Source organism: Mustela nivalis (assembly GCF_964662115.1).
Source record: "Mustela nivalis genome assembly, chromosome: 3".
In the NCBI taxonomy this organism is placed as follows: domain Eukaryota; kingdom Metazoa; phylum Chordata; class Mammalia; order Carnivora; family Mustelidae; genus Mustela; species Mustela nivalis.
In genome coordinates, this window is record NC_139022.1 from 115,244,635 (window position 1) to 115,258,167 (window position 13,533).

The 13,533-nt window shown below is 44.9% G+C and overlaps 1 long non-coding RNA gene across 1 annotated transcript in view; it reads right to left on the reverse strand.

Annotated features, from left to right (window-relative positions):
• The window catches only part of LOC309860723, a 38,362-nt gene extending 25,222 nt beyond the window's left edge, over positions 1–13,140 (reverse strand). The window contains exon 1 of the long non-coding RNA XR_014309559.1: positions 12,993–13,140. This is a non-coding gene — a long non-coding RNA (uncharacterized lncRNA). The remainder of the gene's footprint in view (positions 1–12,992) is intronic.
• Between the last annotated feature and the right edge of the window lie 393 nt (positions 13,141–13,533).

Sequence of the window (13,533 nt, forward strand, 5' to 3'; positions counted from 1 at the left end):
TCCTCGTGGATAGGCCGGCTCTCTCCTGGAAGGCCCACATCTGATCCATGGAGACCACCATTTTGCACTGCCATCTTGTTTGCTCAAGGAGGTACACTCTCCCATTGCTCCACCAAATCTGGGCTGATCTAGCCTCACATTCAAGCCTGGGGACGGGGTGTGTTCAGCTACCTAAGTGGTCCCTTGAAGCTCCTTTCACTGATCTTAAGGAATAAAACTCCTCCCTTTTCAATAGCAACACTCAGGATGAACAAGGGAGCTTCTGCCATCTCCTTAGCAAGTGGGATCTGATGTATTTGGGACCTCCTCTTTTATTCTCTGGTTGGGCAGGCTTCACTGAGACAGCATAGGAGCTTTTTGAAGACCTACTACACTCTAGCAAGTCATGGATTCACATTCCTACCCTTGTCTTCCACCCCTCCCATGTGAGAGAGTCTGTGCTTTGTGACAGTCAGAACTCCTTCTATTGTCAAGTTCTTGAGCAACAGACACCCTGCTCTCTCTCTCACATGTCATGACTGCATGCAACTCCCATCAGTTGGTTCATGTTCCTTAAATAGTTTACCATAAACTGCTGAAAGCCTTTTTAATTTATTTTTTAAGAATTCCATTGTCAGCCTTACAATTCATCTCTTATGGCAGAAGGGAAGGGTTATAGTCTGTGCTCAAAAGATTCCCAAAGAAACCGCAAAGACAAGACTGGGCTGAACTCCACAATAGAGAAGACACCGGCGCATGCAGCCAGAAGTATATACAAATGCAGGACAGACAGAGGTACAAGGAGAGGCATGAATGAGAGCAGACCCATAGATCTAAGGAATGGCAGGAGATAAAGATTTTGCTACCAAAACCTGGAAAGTACAAGAGAGACTCACAGTTATTTTCAAAGGTGAGGCCACACCCAGCCATCTTTAACTGTCATAAAACTAACACAGGGACCCAAACTGTACCCCTGATATGGTCAGACTTTGGGTGTGATATGCATGGCCACTGAGAGAATATAAGGCTGAGAAGTCATCATTTCAGCTCTCAAATAACACCCAGAAGTTCCTGAAAAGTTTATATAAAACTACAACCATATGAAGCAAGTTGGCCTTGCTCAACATTCAGGGCCCCCAGAGCTGGTGTGAGCCTTTCCATCTCATAAATCACTGTGGCCAAACCTATGCTTCTAAGTGGCAGAAAACATCACAAAGAAGCCAACTACTTAGGAGTGAGAGTTTTTTTTCAGGTGTCTCCCAGTTTAGAGTCAGCTTATTTGCTAGCAGTATTCAGCTTTCTACTTTCCAGAGATCATCTTTGCTTGGAATTAATCTGTAGATAATCTGGATTAAGGAGTTCTAGTCTCTTAATAAAATGAATCACTTCCACCTGTTGATGTGACAGGTACAAGATTATAGAAACCTAGTGGTTCACTATCTTCTACTCTCCTCAACTTTCTAAGGAAGATTCTCAGAACTGCTCAGCTTCCCAGCCTTCATCTCTCAGAGAGCGTAGTAGGTAAAGGCAAGACGAGTACTTAGGGACACTTAATTTCTTCACATAAATTCAAAGAAAGAAAGAAAGAAACTGAGCTCTCTAAAAAGGAAAACTTCCAGAAATAACAGGGAGAGGAGGAAGCAAGCTTAAGCATTGAGAACACTGAAGAGCGAGCCAGCAAATCCTACAGATTTGTAGAGACCGTTTGTTGGGAGAGCTTTCTAGGAACCTCTGCTGGGCCGGGTAGGGCTTTTCAGAGATGACCAGGTAAAGAGGTTTCCAGGCAGTTCAGTTGTGTGTTATGTGATGTGAACTCCCTCTAGACACCTTCACTAAGGACGCACATTATGTTTCAAGACTTGTGGAAAGCAGAAGTGTCTCTTTGATATGTGCTATTGACTTGGGCTTGACCTTAGAGTTTGGATGGCATGACATGAGATGATGACAGTTGATCTACCCTTGAGAATGAAAAGTCAAGATCATTTAACCCTAACTCACATGTGTTTACAAGCAAGACAGATGAGCAGCCATGTGACCTGCCCCCGCATCCTGCTCCTCTCCCCTCAGTTGGACCCAGGCTGCCATCAAACATCACCACAGCAATGGTTGAGCCTCACATGTTGGTCTTCTACTACCTCATGAAGGCCCCACCATGTTGTTTCCTGGAAGGAATAGTCCACAAACATACAACCATTTCTGACTGTGGATGATTTACTTTCTTTCCTGGATTTTTCTGTACGTCCCAAATATGCTGTGATAAATAATGTACATGGTTAAAATTCTTTAATATGCACACATAATATTTTAAAAGAAAGCAATAGGACACCTGGATGGTTCAGTCAGTTAAGCATCTGTCCTCAGCTCAGGTCAAAGGAAGAGTGAGGGGAACAGAGTCAGAGACAGGAAAAGATAGAAGGACACATACATGAAAGAGAATGTTAAAGGATAATCATTTTGCTGGTTTTGAGTAAAGAGGCTTTGTGAAGGTCTGCAGACAAAGGGGAAAAAAAGCTAAGAAAGATGGAAAAAGAAGACATCAGCGAGAGAGAAGACTAATGAGATTAATGAAGCATCATTCCAGAAAAGGTGGACCAGGGAGGGTTCAAGAAACAGCATGACTCAAGACTCACAAAGACTATGTAGAAAGTAAGAATGCTGGGGGCACCGGGGTAGCTCATTTGGTTAAGCATCTGCCTTGGGCTTAGGTCATGATCTCAGGGTCCTGGAATTGAGCCCTGTGTCAGGTTCCCTGCTCAGTGAGGAGTCTGCTTCTCCCTCTCCATTTGCCTCTCTCCCTATTCATGCTCTCTCTCTCTCTTTCTCTCATAAACAAAAGAGAGAAACAAACAAAAGCAAGCAAATCATCTTCTTAATTGTTATGATGGTTCAATAGAGGGTCAGTCAATTATAGTTGCTTATAGAACCAATGCCTACGGACATTTCCAAAGAATAAAATTAATGACTTCGACTTTGGTGATTTGAAAGTTAGCCCTCTTGGATGCATGGAACTAGAATGAATCGTCCTTAACCATCCCTTCTTTCTCTGTAATAAGGAAACTCTGCTTCCTCTTTGAGCTTCCTCTCTGCCAACCCGTTTTTATGCTGCAGCCTGAAAGATCTATGTCAAATGACACACACTCTGGCTATCTTCAGAATCCTACAGTGTTATTAGTGGAATTAAAGCCACACTGTTCTGCCAGGTTTTTGAGGTCTTCCATACACCAACCACGTCACCTCCCAGATCCCACCAACCACAGCCAACACCCTCCACACATTGCTGCCCCAGCCCTGGGTGCATCCAGGCTAGCTCTGCCCCTGCTGGTGTGAGACCCCCTCCCTTCCTCCACTGCCCACATCCACTAGACCATCGAAGGTCCAGCTCGGATGTCCTATCCTCTGATGCACCATCCCCTTTCAACCATAATCCATGCTGTGCTGAGAGCTTCCATCTTTAAATTCCTTTGACTTTAATTACTTGTACTATTTGCAGGGTTTTTTTCCTATCTCTGATTACCTACTCAGTCGTCCTGCACGATTTAGCCCTGTAGTATATTATAGGATATTATAACAATCCTACTTACAATGCTGTCATTGCAATGAGAGAGAACTGGTATTTGCATGTCTCCCATGAGCAGGCTTTCCACAGCACCTTTTGGCAAGGAAGCTCACCTTGCCGTTCTATGGTCGTTCTTTCTTGCCTGTTGAGATCCACCTACTTCAGATTCCTATTTTAATGGATCTGGAAGGGCTCTTTTACTAAGATTAAAAAAGACAACCCAAAAAAGTAACCTAAGAACCAATAGTTTCCCATGATGGGCTACGGAATGAATCCTACTTATTATATTACTGAATATTTAAGTGATGCATTTAAATTATACAACAAAATGGATCCAAAGTTTGTTCTTTGAGATATTTATAGACATCATACCTACCCACGAAGAACGGGTAATGGGCAAATAAATTCAGTAAATACTGGGTTAAACAAACACGTTCCTTTCCTGTAACATTTCTTAAAGTGTCAAAACACTGGCACTGGGAATCTCCCTGAACAAGTTAGCTTAGCGCATGTGGGTATTTCTATAAGGGAGTTGACCACAGGCCCATTTTCCTATAGAGTGACTTCTAGGGGTGCGTTCCAAGGCACTCACTCTGTCTGACACTGACGTGCCTCGCCTCAGATGTTCCCTTCCTAAGCCCCCTCATCAGGATCTTCCCTGAACCTAGAGCAAGGGGCCTCTAAAGGGAATGTTTCTTTTCTGTTCCTCCCTTCTCCTGTGCTCTGTTCCCTGCTCTAAGCGAAGCCCTTTGCTCTTGTTTTGCACACCTCACCCTTTTCATGTTTAGTGTTGAGTCACGTCCCAAACTGAAGATACTTCCTGGCCTCTTTCTGCATTTGTTCAGTTTGAATTCCCACGCAGTGAGGCAGCCTCACGTGCCAAGTAACACGGGGGGCTCTGGGGGCTCATGGCCTGGCTTTCACTCTGCACTGCAGCCGCTCTGTAAGCCAGGGACATTTCCTCAACACTCGGCACCTCCTCGTAAGTGGGAACAATTACAGAACATGCTTCAAGAGATTTTGTGGGAGGTCAGTGTATGTAGAGCACTCACACAGAATCTGACCTCTAGTGCAGGCTATTGGTGATCATTAGTGTTAATCCTCAAGAATTCCATTTCTCAAATGAGAGCTACTGCTGTGACTCTTCACTATGGTGGGGATCCGTGTAAATCCCAAACCATCAGGAAGTCGAGCTCACGATTTTTGAAAATCACTTGCTGTACTTGCCTGAGAAGAAGTTTCCTCTTATTCTTTGGTGGGGAAAAAAGAAAGAAAATCAAAGAGAAGAGAGCAGCCTCTGGGCTGGGTGTGACCTCAAGGAGTTACTTTCTAAAATCCTGCTTCAGTGGGTCAGTAAACTTCTCCTGTCAGTGGCCAGACAGTAAATGTTTTAGGCTTTTCAATACATAAGTTCTCTGTGGTAACTCCTTGAATGGGCATGGCGATCTTCTGGTGAAATTTTATCTACGAAATCAGACAGCTGTCTGGATTTACCCCACAGGCCTTATTTGTTGACCTCTGCTCTATTAGTAACAACCCCGAATTTCCAGCCGGGGTGTCTCTGTCCACCAGATGTGGGAAAGGAACCTGACTCCTCTGGGAACCCGTAGAAATGAGAGAAGCCAGTCCAGGGAAAAGGCCAACAAATTTTGGAGAGAAGAGCCAAAACGAATACAGTCTCCATGACATTTTAGACTTTTGGGTCCATTCTGCCAAAGGCCGCCCTACCTCAGGACTCTTGGTTATATAAACCCATCAATTCCCATTACTGTTTAAGCTGAATTGAGGCAGGTTTTCTTGTCATGGGCAAACCAAGATCTTCTACCGAGACAATGTGATTAGAGCGACATTAAGTCCATCAGTGACCACTTAATGGTGGATGCTCTGGGTGTTGGATTTGTGTTTTATTTGTAGTTAAAACTTTCACTGAGTGACTCAGAAAAGAAATTTAATGACGAAATCCGATTCTGGAATAAAGTCAGAGTCATGCATCTAAAAATGTCTAAGCACTTTCGTCATTTCTAAAGTGCTTGGGGGTATTATCTTTCAAGAATCTATTATTTCTAGTTTATTTATAAAGCGCTCTTATATTCTGATTTTATTGCTTCTGGCTCTTCTGTTATTCTACATAATAAAAACAAGGAAATTCCTCCATCAATCTATAACCCCTTAAAGGTCTGACTGTAGTTGAGAGGAACTCTGAATAAATTCAGCAGAGGCACTGGCCTTGCCTTTGTCAATCAGCTTTTTCTTGTCAGGTTTCCTTAACACCTCAGAATCAGCCCCAAACAGAAAGCTCCAAGATCCTATGGCCACCATTTCTCTCGTTTAAAGCAGAATAGGTGGTGAGGGCACGCAGATGGAGGGTCTAGAAGTGTTTTCCAAGTCCACTAGAGACTCTGCCTCTTGAACACAAGAAATGGTAAAGGACTCACTTAGGGTATTTACCCCACAGCTGGGAACCATGCCTGTGAGGTCTCTGAGCATGTGGCAGAAACTCCACCGTAGACGGCACCAATCCTCATGCGCCCACCCCCTCAGACATTCCCTGTGTTCATGGAACCTCACTGACTTGCAGACCATCTCTGGAGCATTGATGATAAACACGGTCCTCGCCTTGTGCATCAGTTGCCACACTGGTCAAGTGACAGCCCTCATCAGACAAGGTCCCTTTTGGACATTAGGGATGGGTCACTGACTTTGTTCATGTGCTGAGTCAGTTGTTTGTGCTGCTGTAACAAATTACCGTACACTTAGTAGCCTAAAACAATACAAATTTTGTACCTTACAATTCCGTAAGCTGAGGAATGATGTGAGTCTCACTAGACTAAAAACAAGATGTCAGCCATGATGCATGGCTTCCGAAGGCCATAGGAGAGAGTTTCCTCATCTTTTCCAGCTTTTAGAAGCTCCCCACAGTCCTTGGTTCATGGCTTCTTTCAATTCCCCAAACCAGTAAACAGGGATGGAGCCACATTGAATCACTCCCAACTTACTTGCTGCCTCTCTCTTCCATCCAGCTAATCCAGAACAATGTCCCCATCTCAAGGTCAGATGATTAGCAATCTTAACTCTGTTTGCAATTCTCAATTCCCCTTTGCCATGTTAGCCTAATGCATTCATCAGTTTTAGGGGTTAGAACACGGACAACTTTAGGGGCCATTATTCTGCTTCCCATGAGAAGGATAGTTCAGGAAAAGCAAACTATATTGAATGGCAGATGATGTTAAGTGCAATAGAGAGAAACAAGGCAGGAGCAGGAACCCGGCATGTGGGATCTGTGTGTTCTTTTATACAACTTGATCGGAGAAGGCCTCCAGGTGAGGGGACCTCTGAGTAAAAATCTGAGAGATAAGGGAACTAACAATGAAGGTGTGTTCGGGGAAAGCTTTCCTGCAAAAGGAGCATGTCAAGTCCCCGAGGTGAGAGCATGCTAGGAGTGTAGGAGGACAGACGGACCCGAGCAGAGTCAACGCTGTGGGAGGCATGGAGGGGATGAAAGAAGATGGACAGAGAGGGAAGGGAGGAGCATCATACCAACCTCACAGGCTAGGGAAAAGAGCTTTGGTTTGACTCAGAGAGCACAAAAGGGAGACATGGGGTTTTCTTCTTCAATGTTTTTAGAAGCATTTTCTTTTTAAATAATTTTGGATTTCTAGGAAAATTGCAGTGATGATCCAGAAGGATCCCATCTACCTGTTACCCAGCTTCCCAATGGATTAACTAAGTAACCCTGGCAGTTACCCAAACTAAGTAGTTAGTGTTGGTACAAAGCTATTAACGAAACTACAGACCTTACTCATACTTCGCTGTTTTTTGCATTCATGTTCTCTTCCAGCTCAGGATCCCATGCTGCAATTTGTCATGTTCCCTTCGTCCCCTCTGAGCTAGAATAGCTTCTCATCCTTCTCTTGCATTTCATGACCTTTATGTGTTTGAAGAGCCCTGGTCAGGTCTTTGGGAAATGTACCTTGATTTATGTTTGCCTGGCATTGTCCATGGTTACAAGTTGGGGTTATGGGTTTGGGGGAAGATTCCATAGAGATGAGTGTCCTTCTTTGCACATATCATGGGGGGCATGTGATATCACTGTGGTTAACTACTGGTGGTGTTAAATTTGATCCCTTGATGAACGTGTTGTCTGCCAGGATTACCCACTGTAAAGTAACTCTTTCCCCTTTCCACACTCTGTTCAGTGGAAGTGAGAACTACGTGCAGCCCACACTGGAATGGAGTGCAGTAAGTTCTACCTCCTAGACTAAGGAGCTATCAAGAATCTGTGATTTAGGGGCACCTGGGTGCTCAGTGGGTTAAGCCTCTGCCTTCGGCTCAGGTCATGATCTCAAGGTCCTGGGATGGAGCCCTACATTGGGCTCTCTGCTCAGCAGGGAGCCTACTTCTCCACCTCTCTCTCTCTCTGCCTGCCTCTCTGCCTACTTGTGATATCTCTCTCTCTCTCTCACACTCTCTCAAAGAAATAAATAAAACCTTAAAAAATTTTAAAAAAGAATCTGTGATTTATGTTAAAACTGCCACAGTATGTAATGTGCATTTCACACATTTGCAGATACTTGGAAGCTATGGAAATACCCTGCTTCTTAAAGCTGTGCCCACTAATACTATCTCTCAGTGGATCTTGACCATAACAAGTAGTGTTTGAATAGTCGTCTTATGTTTCCTTCATTCCAGCTATGTTTTATGTTTGGAATTCTTCTCTAAGGAAGATTTATCCTTTCTCCTCTATTTATTCATTTGTTTATATCAGGACAGGCTCATGTATAATCGTTTCGTTCTTTGGATAATCTAATGCTACCATAATTGCTTGGTTATTCCAATTGTTCTGGCTTTGGACATTGGGCACTCTTTCAGATTAGTTCCTGTGTCCATTTGACATGCCCCTATTTCTTATTTTGTTCTTAGCGTATTTGTATATCTTGGTACTGTAAGTTGTAGTAGTATTTCCTTGGTCCTACAAGATTTCTTGGTACTCTAGGCTCATCATGAATTTTCTCTGAATAGCCCTAGAATCAGCTATTGCTCTTAGCAGCCCTGGTAACTACAGTTGGAGCATGGTATTAAGAAACCAAGATCTGGGGCACCTGAGTAGCTCAGTCAGTTAGGTGTCTGCCTTCAGCTCAGGTCATGATCTCAGGGTCCTGGATTCGAGGCTCACATCAGGCTCTCTGCTCAGCTGGGAGTCTCCTTCTTCCTCCTTCTCCTTCTCCCTCACCCTCTGCCCTTCCCCCTGCTTCCAATGCTGTCTCTCTCTCTCTCTCTTAAATAAATAAATAATCTTTAAAAAGAAGATGAAGAAGAAGAAAGAAAGAAAGAAAGAAAGAAAGAAAGAAAGAAAGAAAGAAAGAAGCAAGCCATGATCTGGGTACAAGTGTGTCATTGGAGAGATTTAGGCTGAAGAGAGATATGCTCTGACTTATGTTTTTAAATGATCAGTCTTATGGCTGGGTTGAAAATAGCCCCATGGGGATGACGGTTGCAATACTATTAACCAGACTTCCTGTAATCTAGAGAAGTTGTACGGTGACTAATCCAATCACTGTGAGGTGCCTGAGGTCCCCTTCCATGCACCCCCATGCCAACTGCAGCTATTCTTCATGCGTCAAACTTTTATTGACCCCCAATGTGTACCAGGCACCATGCTATCTGCAGACGATGCAGATATGAAGAAAAGCATTCCTTCTCCCTGGGACACTCACAGGTGCAGCACAGAGTGATAAGGAGGGGAATGAAAATTTGTAAAAGATCAAGTGTTGGCATAAAAGAGAGAATAACTTTTTACTGGAAGACCACGAATGCAGAACACAAGGTTGAGACGGTAGTTTGGAGTCATATTCACAGGGCTGGCATCTGGGTTCTACAATGTAGATGACTAACAGATGACTAACAGATGACTCTTTTCTTTGAGCCTCGATTCCCATACCTGGAGGAAATGACATCATCTCCTTGCAGAGACCATGCCACACCCACCATGAAGTTTTGTCTTCACCTTCCATTTCCTGGTTGTCCTGCAGCTGGAGGGGGACCAAATGTCAGACTGCGGCCAAAAGAACGTGGGGAGGAAGTGGGATGGCACCCAGAGACCTGGCCCCTAAAAGCTCCTTGTGATCTTCCACAAACTCCCTCCCTTCTACGCAAAAGGCTTCAGGACAGCTGAGGCACAACAAACCACATGCTCACTGCTTGAAAGAGCTGCACAGCCTGGAACATGGGTTGTGACTTGGCGGGAGAGCGAGAAACACCGACTGCAATTCTGGGACGGCCTATTGCAACAGTTAGCCTATCCGGATTCGTACAGCAGCCCCGAGTTTGCTGGACCGCCTTAGGGAGACAGTAAGCACATGATCAGCTCTCCATAACGAGAGCCCTGGTCATCTCAGCTATGATACACAGAAGGGGACCCACTAAAGAGAGGGGACTTGAGGGTATTTGCTAGGTGACTGGAAGGTGTGAGGAGTCCAGGGTTTTGAGCAGAGAATAAAAAAAGGACATGCCGGGACGCCTGGGTGGCTCAGTTGGTTAAGCAGCTGCCTTCGGCTCAGGTCATGATCCCAGCGTCTTGGGATCGAGTCCCACATCGGGCTCCTTGCTCGGCAAGGAGCCTGCTTCTCCCTCTGCCTCTGCCTGCCATTCTGTCTGCCTGTGCTCGCTCACTCTCCCCCCACCCCAATAAATAAATAAAATCTTTAAAAAAAAAAAAGGACATGCCAAAAAAAGGAAGGGGGAGAAATAGGGTAAGAAAGGGAGGAGGGGGGGGACATATGACATGAGACAAAGGGAAGCAAGAGCTGTTCAAAAAACTGCCAGAGCATCTGTCCTGGGCAGGTGCCCTCCCCCTCCCTTTCAGGTCCAGCCCGTGACACAGACGTTGGTGTGGCCAGGCTCCCTGTGCCTGACAGAGCTGCCCAGAGGCTCGCTGGTACTCCTCCCTCAGCTGTGCTAGATACAGACAGAGAAAGAGAGGCCTGGCTTTTTCATTTGTTTGAACCTGCTGGCAAGATCCTTCCTGGACACTTGTTTTTACTATTTGGAATGTGTTTCTTTCACCACTTTCCGGTCACAGGAACAGTCTTAATGGAGTCTAGGATCCAAATTGGGAGCAGGAAGCCCCACTAAGGAAAAGCCAATCAAAAAAAGGATAGAGGTGTCCTTTGTCTCTCTGAATGGTCAGGGAACAAAGGACAAATGTGTAGAATAGGGACGGAAAAGTGGCAAAGGATGCTTTTCCTGAATGCCTCCCCCTGTGAGCAACGCAGACATTTCCCTGGGGCTTTGGGGCTCAATCTGCAACCAGTGCAAACATTTTTCTCTGCACACAGGGATGTGTGAGGAGAATCCCGATGCTTTTAAAAAGCACTGCCTGTTTATCTTTCTCCTAAATTTAGGAGTGTTCACGGAACCAACAAGTCATTGTTGAAGGTTGTTGGGCTGTAAGGATGGTTAAGTTACTGCTTCTGCATAGGTGATGGGAAGGAACCATGTCCACAAACAGAAAATTGACACCCAGCTGATTGGAGCAAATCTACCTCATTTACTAGAGAAATCTTATCCCTCAGAAAACCACATGTTAGGAAAAATATAGAGTCAGTGTTTCCAGGCAAAAGGACCACCCCCGCCTGAAAAACAGGAAATCACTAAAACAAAGAAAACCAGATCCAAATAAAATTTGGAGGCATGTGAAATTTATGAACTCTTTACAGCGAGATGTTTACGTTCCGGCCTCAAAAATTCCTGTGTCCCTGTCTTTCCCTCCCACCTCCTTGTCTTGAGGGTTTTCCAGATTTCCTGTCTACCCGTAAGCATTTGGGAGCAATACTTCCTGCCGAAGGACTCACTTTGAGCAAGGCCTGACTATAATACGGGCTTCTAAAAGAGCCCCGTGTGTGTAAATTCAAGCACATTAGCCCATCCTGCCCTTTTCCTGGAAAGGAAATCTCATCTCCTTGTGTGTATCTGTAAATCAAAACCCACTGGCCTATGGTGTTCTCTTGAGGCTTGGCTTGGATGAGGGCTGAGCACACAAAGATCTATTCACGCCTCTGGACTTTCAAGAGAATCATATGGTCCAATCAAGGAGGACCCTGACAGCACTTACAAACCCCTATCTTAGGGACCGCCACAGCCCATGTTGTCTTCTCTTCCCAGGGGCCTTGTACAGCTGACCTGACACGGGGTGTGCCTGGGGTGGCCAGGTCCCAGAGTACCAGGGTACTCTCTCAGTAGTGAGTACCTGTCAGCACTCAACAAAAGCAAAGAGAGTTTTGTGGTAGATATTCACTTCCTTTCTGTTTTCCCCAAAACACAAGGCTCTGGATTAGGGAAAACCTCACAGGTCAAACAATGAGTCTAGTTTTGCTTGGCTAAAGTCAAGTAAGATCTTGGCTCCAGGGTCAGCCCCCAGAGACAAAGCCTAGGGAAGAAAACTGGACCGTTAACAGCTTCTTTATGACCCTGTATTTCTGTGCCATCCCTCACAAGGTTACAAACACCAAATGTCCGAGCAGCTTTACTAAATTTCAGCAGAAGAACCTAATATCTTGGTTTCATAGAGACACCTGTACTCTACTGGGGAGAGTGGGGAATTGTATTTTGCGGTTTTGCTATCTAGGAGAGGCATTCTGTCCACACCAGCTATTTTGTTGCAGAATCTGAAATACAACCATATGCAGAGTTGATAGGTTTCGCACATCATCTTGCACGTAAGAGGAAAATAGTAGCAAAGACCATGTTGTCAGACGCGTCTGTGAAAACCATCAATTCTGCGTTATCTCCAACTTACTGGATTTCTGAATTAAAAGAAAACTCTGAAAACATTATAAACTCAGTAGCAGAAACGAAGCTAATAAGGATGAGGTAGTGGGAAAGCTACCTCCTTGCTAGTCTTTTTCATGTGACCTTTTGCTTTATTTCAAGAATGTTGTGCACTTTAATACCTAGAGATTTTACGTGCATCTGGTGCCCTCTAGTGGCAGGGAGTAATCTCCAGCCATGCAAACCTCGTTTTAAAGCTTCAAGCAATCCACTCTCCCTAATTTAACCTAGCCCAGATTTACAGAGAGGGACAAAAAAATGAAGGAGCCAGAAGGCAAGAAATTGTTTTGGAGTACCTTTGTAATTTTAAAGGTAAATCCCAGCAGGTAACCCTGGGTTTACAAGATAAGGGTCTGAAGACCTTTCTTGGAGGGTTCAGCTTTCTTCCAGAGATGAGGACAGTATTCTGCCAGGTATCTTCTGGGAAACTTCATAGCTGAAAACAGGTCTCCCAGGTTGTTTTAGAAAATTCAGATAAGCTCCAGAAATCACACAGTTCCTCCTGGTTCTGAGAATGGTGAATAAGGGGGCAGACCTCAAACATTGCACAGTCCCTAGCCAGAAGAGAACATGGACCTCCTGGGAGCTAAAATTCCCACCAGCCAGCAGGAGGCCAGAGATAATAGCTTACCTAAGTCTCCTCCGTAGTCCTCCACTGTCCAAAGTCTTTCTTGCTATCAAAGTGGCTCTTAGACCTGGAGGACCATCTTCACTGCTGGTACCCACCTGTCCCCAGAGCAGAGCATACCCTCCTTCCAAGCCGGCCTCAGCACCTAAAATTTCAGCATCTCTCCCATTCATCTCTCTTGGACACTGCACTTCAATTCAGGCCTTGGTCACCTTGCATTGTAACTCAGTCACCTTGCATTGTGACTTTTTAATATCTTCCAAGTTGGGTACCCTCTGCCCTGCTCACTCATCTTTTACATGGCTCCTAGCTGGGTGGTTGGTTGCTTGAGAAAATTTATTATCTGGTGATCTTAGGGAAAAGTACAATAAAATGACATGACCTCAGGTCGCTTCTTGAGCTGCTGGTTCCCTTTCCCCAGCTTCTCTTGCTGTGCCCACACATGCTTGGCCTTCTGTGCAGAACATGGCAGACGGCTGGCCATCCTTCACTTACTGCGAATGTCCTCTCCTCCAGGAGTCCTCCCTAGTATCGTAATGGCTCC